Here is a 7,356-nt window from a genome sequence, read left to right as displayed (position 1 = left end):
AAAAAAAAATTAAAAATTGTGCGCCGTAGCTCGGAGCTGCGGGACGGGGGGAGCGAGGGGAGAAGCACTCGAACGGGTGTCCCTGACTCCGCGCTCCGGGAGCGCCAACTTTTACATTCTGGACATTAATAAACATATCATCCCCCCGCAGCCCGGCTTCTCCTGAAGGATGTTTGTGTGCCCTTATTATTTGGGTACATGTGACGGCAGGGTGGTGCGGTGGGTGCTTTTTTTAAACCGTTAACATTTTTCATGCTACTCGTTGGAGGTAAGAAACTCCAATCATAATAAACACTAGAATATAGTAAAAGCCCCCTTTCTTTTCTTTTCTTTTCTTTTCTGGTTTTTTTTTTTTTTTTTCAGCAGCACTTGGTCCTTGCATTTATTATGGTTATAACACGCAGGATGAAGATGTGTGAGATCACTCGCTGAAGATCAGATATTTCCAAATTATCTTATAGTAAGGCATAATGTTTTCTGGTCCTTGATGTAAAAAAAAAAAAAAAAAAAAAAAAAAAAAAAAAAAAAAAAAGAGAGAGAGGAGGAAAAGGAATGTGACTGCTAAGAAGTTAATTAGCATGGCAGGACGGAGAATCAAGGACTCCCAGACTTCAGAAAAAAAAAGAGAGAGAGAGAGGAGGAAAAGGAATGTGACTGCTAAGAAGTTAATTAGCATGGCAGGACGGAGAATCAAGGACTCCCAGACTTCAGAAGTGAAAAGTTGCGGTGGCGTAAACATCCCGCTGCTGGGGGGAATGAAAGAGCAGGGGGGGCCGGGGGCTGCGGGAGGCTCCGGCCGGGGCCGCAGCAAAACGGGGAGCAGAGCCGTGCGGACGCGAGAAATGGCATCTGTTCCCCCAATCTAACGTGGCGAGGGGAAGGGGAAAACAAATTGATCTTCCAGCAGTGACAAATTGTAACAATGGACGAGTCAATTGGAAACTTTAACATGGGCAAGGAACAAAAGGAGGGGAGTGGGGAGGGGGGCGGGGGGGAGACAGTAATTTCAATGGGAATTAGTAAATTGCCTAATGGAAATGGTGTTTGAAAGCAAGGGACAGGCTGTACTAAATAATCCAAACATTCCTCCAGAAATCTAACCTGCTGCTCATGCTAAGGGTCATTCAGCACATAGGGTTTCCAAAACAAAGCCAATTTGTCATGCAATATTTAGAGAGTTTGGGGGTTTCAGCTAAACTGTCTTCTATAAAAAGAATAATAAAAATAATAATACAGAGATCGACAAGGCTAACACAAATTCTCAGGCATTAAAAAGTTCACATAGAAATTTGCATACTAAAGGGAAAGATGCAGACAAAATAGAAATAAAAAAATCACTGCAACTTACAACTTTAATATTAATCAGTAAAGCAGAAGTAGAGTGAAAGGAAGCATGAAAAGAAGTAAAACAAATGTGTACATTTAATCAGACAGGATTGCATAGGACACAAAGAACAGGGCTAATTAGTCTCAGCAGGTAGGGACTAACCTTCAGACTTCATAAATAAATAAGTCTGTGAACAATGTCTAAGTGGGAATATGGAGACAGAAAAGGGATTATTTTAAGACACCAAGTAAAAACATGACTAATGAAATACTTCACTGTTAACTCAATGTACAAATGCATTGAACAGTTTCTTTTTCCACTGGTCTTTTGACTAACTTGCTTTTTAGTTTCAGAAATTGTACTAAATAACTGTCTGTGGGCATGCACACTCCCCATTTGCCCCTGATTATGTATTTACTGTCTCTGCAGACTAATGCCTCGCAGAGTGACACCTTAACAAATATTCTCCATTTTTGTTTGCTTTTTGATTTTTAAATGCCTTTATATCCCAGAACAATATGAGATTAGAAATACAAATGTGACAGACTCCTATTTGTTTTGCAGGGCCATGTGTTATAATTTGATCCAAATGAACAAAAACAGTTGCACAGTTTTGTTTTGTTTTTCTAAGATCTTTTTTTTACAATCTGCTATGGATTTTTCTTTAAACAAGCATGCTTTTACTTAGGTCTCAGCATAATTGCTAACTATTTAGAAGCACCATCAAAAGTTAGTGTGCAGGACAGAGGCAGTTGTTGCCCAAAGCTGGTTGCAGAAGAAGGGCCTGGTTCTGTAGACTCACACGCGTGAGTCACATCACTGATGGATGACTGCTGAAGGTGATGACACACCTGGACTACTCGTGCAAGAAATGTTACTCACAGGAGTAACTGCTGCTAGAAGGGAGCTCGGTGTTGCTTGCCCCAGTGCCAGCTGGTGGTCCTGGTGTGGGAGATGTCTCTGGAAGGGCAAGGGACTGTGCCCCAGCTATGGAAGGTGTTTTCTGGGCACGCTTTTGCAGCTGGGATTTTGCCTCCATGGTGGATTCAGAGGAGTCCTGTGAAGGGGCAGGATAATGCTTTCCAGTTTTCATCAAGATCTTCCTTTTGCGAACTTCCAGGGGTTTGTTTTTGAACTGCAGCCTGGAGCTCGTGTGGTAGTGAAGTCCAATGATCGTAGATGGTTACCAAACCATGGTGTTTAATTAAGGCAGTGCAAGTCACTTTGGATAGCTTCTGGTCTGATTTGTATCATTTCTCCTTATGTAACAATTTGTTTCACAGTCAGGGAAGTGGGAGCTCTCCAGGGGTCAATAGCAGCTGTTGAGCAGTAGGTTCTCAAATGATACCTTGGATTAAAACAAAAAAGTATAATATTTAACAATAAAAGAAATACAATATCTAAAAACAAAACAAAACAAAAAAAAAAAACCACAAAAAACCCCACAGTCAAGTTAGTCCATGGCACAGAACATGATTTTTTGTTTGAATACCCAATTTTAAGTGACAGCTGGAAAGACAAAGCCAGGTGCTGCACATCCAAGAGACTTTGCCTTTCTTGCCAAAGCTGACCTCTGGCACAGATGAAGAAGTGGAAGTGCCTTTCTCCAAGCTTTTGTAACCCTCACCACTTGGTACAATTATACCAAATGCTGATCTATGGGGTTTGGTGGCTGACAACCGTGTCACCATTTTACACTTTGGCCCAACAGTTTGGGCTGCAGTAGAACAGCAGCAGTGAAAAAGCATGTGAGGTTCATCTCACAGCTCACAGTGCAATGAACCATACAGGGAAGAGCTTGACATGAGGCAGCCAAGGAAATACACTCTTTTATGAAAAATGTTTTGGAATCTTTAATGTCTCACCAAAGGCCCAGGCCTTTATTGGAGAAATATGGCCTGCTAAAATGCCAGTTGGATCTCCTGGCTAATGTTTACATATTTGGGGTGAGTCATCTGTTTTCATGGTCTTCTCCAAGAGGTCCCAATGTAGGTTGCAATGTGTAAAATTCAAATTATTTATTTTGGAAAGATAAAAGGACTTTGGTTGACCAGCAAGGGATTTGAGTCTGCAGCTCAAAGGAATCTGCATGTTTACAAATAATCTTGGATCATTAAATCTGCTCTGAATGTAAAAAAAAAAAAAAATCAATATTGAAAATGTTCCAATAACTGGAAGCAAACACATCTGCCTAGTGTCTTACCAGTACTGGCTTTTCCAGAATCAGCAAAGAGGGGAAATTTTTTCTAGGGCAGACAAGATGACAGCATGAAAACACAGAAACCATGGCTCCTGTCTGCAGTCATTTGCATTGACTGAAACAAGCACATGTGAAAATTCAAGAAACCTATTGAATGGGAAAATATCAACAAACAACCAGATCATGGTGCTACTGCCAGATTTCTTTGTGGCTTTAGATGTCACACATGCTGACCAGGTCACTGTGTGCTATTTGATCAAGGAGGACTTTCTATCTTCATTTGATGAAGAAACAGTGGAAAACTAGTTCCAAAAAACTACATGCATTGTTTTTAAAGCTCATAACACAGCTTCATGTCTCTCAATCCATGCTCTGCTTCCCAAGTCATGCCTATTGCTCAGTAGGAACATCCCTCCCTTTTAGCACCTAAACCACAGCTGTACCACTTGCTTTTGTTAGAGATAATTCTGTCAAATAATAAAATCGTTAATGGGTAGAAATATGCATTCATGCAGGGATTATTCACACTTTATCATGAGGTGATATCAAGCACTATAGGAGTGAATGACAAGAAATAGGCTTCTGAAATACAGAGCCCTCCATAAATATACCATTTTTATTGACAACCCATCTTTTAACCCTAATAGTAATGGAAGAAATCCAATAAATGAAACATTTACTGCATAACTTGCCTTATTTTCGGGTGGTGTCTGACTCCTTTCTAGCTGTCTCTAGAAGATGTTTTTAGCCTAATTTGCTCCCTAGAAATTTCACTCGCTAGAGTTATACATCTATGACGTTTTATTGCCTGAAGCCAAGTCTGAATAAGAACTTTCTTAAGATATACTTATCCTAATGTCAGTCTACAAGAACTGGGCTGTTTTAGTTTGATTTATTTGTGCAGCAGAGATATGGTGCACCTATATAGCTGGCCATTGCTTCAGACTGTATGTAATATCCCAAACACAAATAAGTGAAACCAGCAAGTTTAGCTGTGGTTAGTTACAAGTAGACACTTCTAAACTAATCACCTTATAGTTGTATTTACATGTCCCTGCTTTCCAAAACAACCAAAGCAGTAGACCACTGCAAAACACTCTTGTTTCACAGGAAGGGACTTGAGTGTAGGTGTCTATTATGTCTGTATATGGCTACAGGTACACACCAAGCAGTAGCCAGGTGCAGTGTGCTTCAACTGTCTAAGGAATAGGGGTTGGCATTTAAGGACCAGAGCACAGAGGTCACTGGCTGAGATTGCAGACCACTGCCTGACCAGTTCCCTGGGCTCTTTCTTCTGCCTGTTGCCTCTAGCACCCACTTGTGCAGCCAGTCAGCGCTTTGGAGCAAGAGCCTTCTTTTTCTTGGTGGTTTTGCTGGCCCCTCACCAGAATTTATTTGTGCATGTTATGGTGATGCAGATAATGCAGTGATAATAATTTGGCTTGCACTGATGCAGTGTCAGTGAGGGTGGACTTGTGGGTGAAGCATGGCTGAGAGCAGATGGTGGTAGGCAAGGAACCCAGCAAGCTGAAAGCCCCAAGCATGCCCTCGGCCAGAAAGGACTGCCCTTTCAACTGACACACAGCAATTAGCTGTGTATGCATTTGTAGTCTGTTGCAATATGAGGTAAAAGGGATTAGTTTTGCAATGGTCTAGGAACATGAACATGCGCCAGCTGCATTCCAGCTGTAGGGATTCTGGCTGATGGATGACAGTAGTCAGCACAGGGGTAGTAACTTCTTAAAACAATCAAGTTTAACAGCATTAGATTATTTGATCGTAGCAAGCAACCACAGAACCACTCATGTTGGAAGGGACGTGAAGATGCCTTCACTCCAGCCTCCTGCTCAAAACAAATTTTAGCTCTGAATCCAGACCCGTTTGTTGAGGGATTTGATGAGTCAGGTTTCAAAAGCCTTCAAGGACAGAGATGAGACAACCAAGAGTTTGGACTTTGTGTTTAATCTTTTTGAATTTCATAATGTTCCTGTTGGCCCATTCCTCCAGCCTCTCTAGGTCTCAGTGGATAGTAGCTCTGCCCTACAGCATGTTAATTGGACTGTCCAATTTGATGTCCTCTGCAAATGTTATGAGAGCTCCTCCAGGTAACTGATGCAAATGCCAAAGGGGACATAGTCTTGTATGCATTTAATTGTCTGCCTATTCAGACTGTACTGTTCTAATTTGGGTGCCAAAATTTCCTCTCCTGAAGCCTCAGGTTTGTGCTCTGCTGCTTGTCTCCTTCACTCCTGCCACATTTGTGGCTTCTTGGAGTCAGCTGCTGCTGTTTATCACATCCCTGCCCAATCCTTCCCTGCGTGTGAATAGCCAATCCAGGAGAACACCACCCACTTTTAGCCATCCATCATCTGTGTTACAAAGTTTTCCTCAACAAACTCCTGTTCTGTCCCACTGTTTTGATCTTTCAGCTGAAGTCAGAGAGGTAAAATTTTCCCAATAGAACTGTGGACTGTTATGTGGAGACTTCTAATTGTGTAAAGACATGATTGACTTTGTCACCCTAATCAGATGATCTGTAACAAACCCATCACGGTGTTACCCTTACTGGGTTACCCTCAAGCTCCCAATCAGCCCGTCTCCATCTCCTGTTTCTGTATATTTGTCTCCTGTTTCCAGGTATCTGTGCTGCTCCTTGACTTAGAAGGTACATCACTCGTTTTTCTTCACTGCCTGTCTTTCCTAAAGAGGCTCTATCTGTCCATCACAGACTTGTAATCACAGGAGTGATCCCACCGTGCCCCAGCTGAGCTATCCTCAGACCACAGGCAAGTCAGTGCATTCACTCATGCCTCGGCTTTTTCTCCAAATCAGCCCACTTAGATTTCATGTTCTTCAGTGTGCTGCTGTCTCTGGCACTGTGTTTTTCTGCCCCAGATACCTCAGATCTTCAGAGCAGCCTATGGCCAGCATTGTAATGCCGTCAGTAAGGGTGACAATGGAGGCTGACCAAGAGGAGGTCATTTTGGGCTAAGACAGGAAGTTTTAATTTAGGCTAGGAAGTGAATGAGTACTGCATTTCCTGCAAGGCCAGAGTTAAACACCCAGCCCAAAGCCCAGGAAGGTCTGCAGGCTGGAACCAAGTGTCCACATGAAGTGCACTCCTCTCAAGACCCTCCAAAGGTAGATTTCCATTTTACAGAAAACTACAGGAATGTAGGGGTTTTCCTCCATAGAAGCAGCTATTACCAGTATTTTGCACAGAGCCACATCTATGCCACTGCATGTGCAAACAAGCTCCTGACACTTGAAGCTTACAATCATATTAATTAATAGTTGATATATTAATGCATAAACAAAGTTAAAGGGTTCTCAGGAAAACCGTTCTTAACTTCCTTGAGAGTATTTCAATAGCTTGACCAGGACATTTATAATAGAGATATTTACTGTATTTTACTATTTCCTAACAAATAATTTTCTGATTAATAATTCTGCTTTAAAACCTGTTTTGGTCTTTTCTTCCTCCAGCTCCTGAAGCATATGTCTTCCTTTTTTTTCCTCCTCATTTGGCAAAGGCCTCCCAGCTACATCAAGCAGTTTCAAGTCAGCCTAGGAGATAGACAGAGCCCTGCTGAAGGGGCAGAGCAGTCTCTCTTTGTAAAATATGCTGCCATTTATCAGCAGACAGAGGTTTTTCTTGCAACAAGGAATCTGAGCTAGCGCATACCAAAAGAGTGGCACTGGAGACTTTGTGGTTGGCTGTTGTTTCAGGCACATTCAGCGTTTACATAGCCTGAGGGCATAAATGAGCAGGCAGGAGGGAATGGACAGACCTTCCTACAGCACAATTAGGTGACAATGAGCTATCTAA

This window comes from Parus major, chromosome 6 (genome assembly GCF_001522545.3).
Source record: "Parus major isolate Abel chromosome 6, Parus_major1.1, whole genome shotgun sequence".
NCBI classification, from domain to species: Eukaryota; Metazoa; Chordata; class Aves; order Passeriformes; family Paridae; genus Parus; species Parus major.
The sequence above is the reverse complement of the archived record's forward strand: the minus strand, read 5'-3'. Positions refer to the sequence as shown.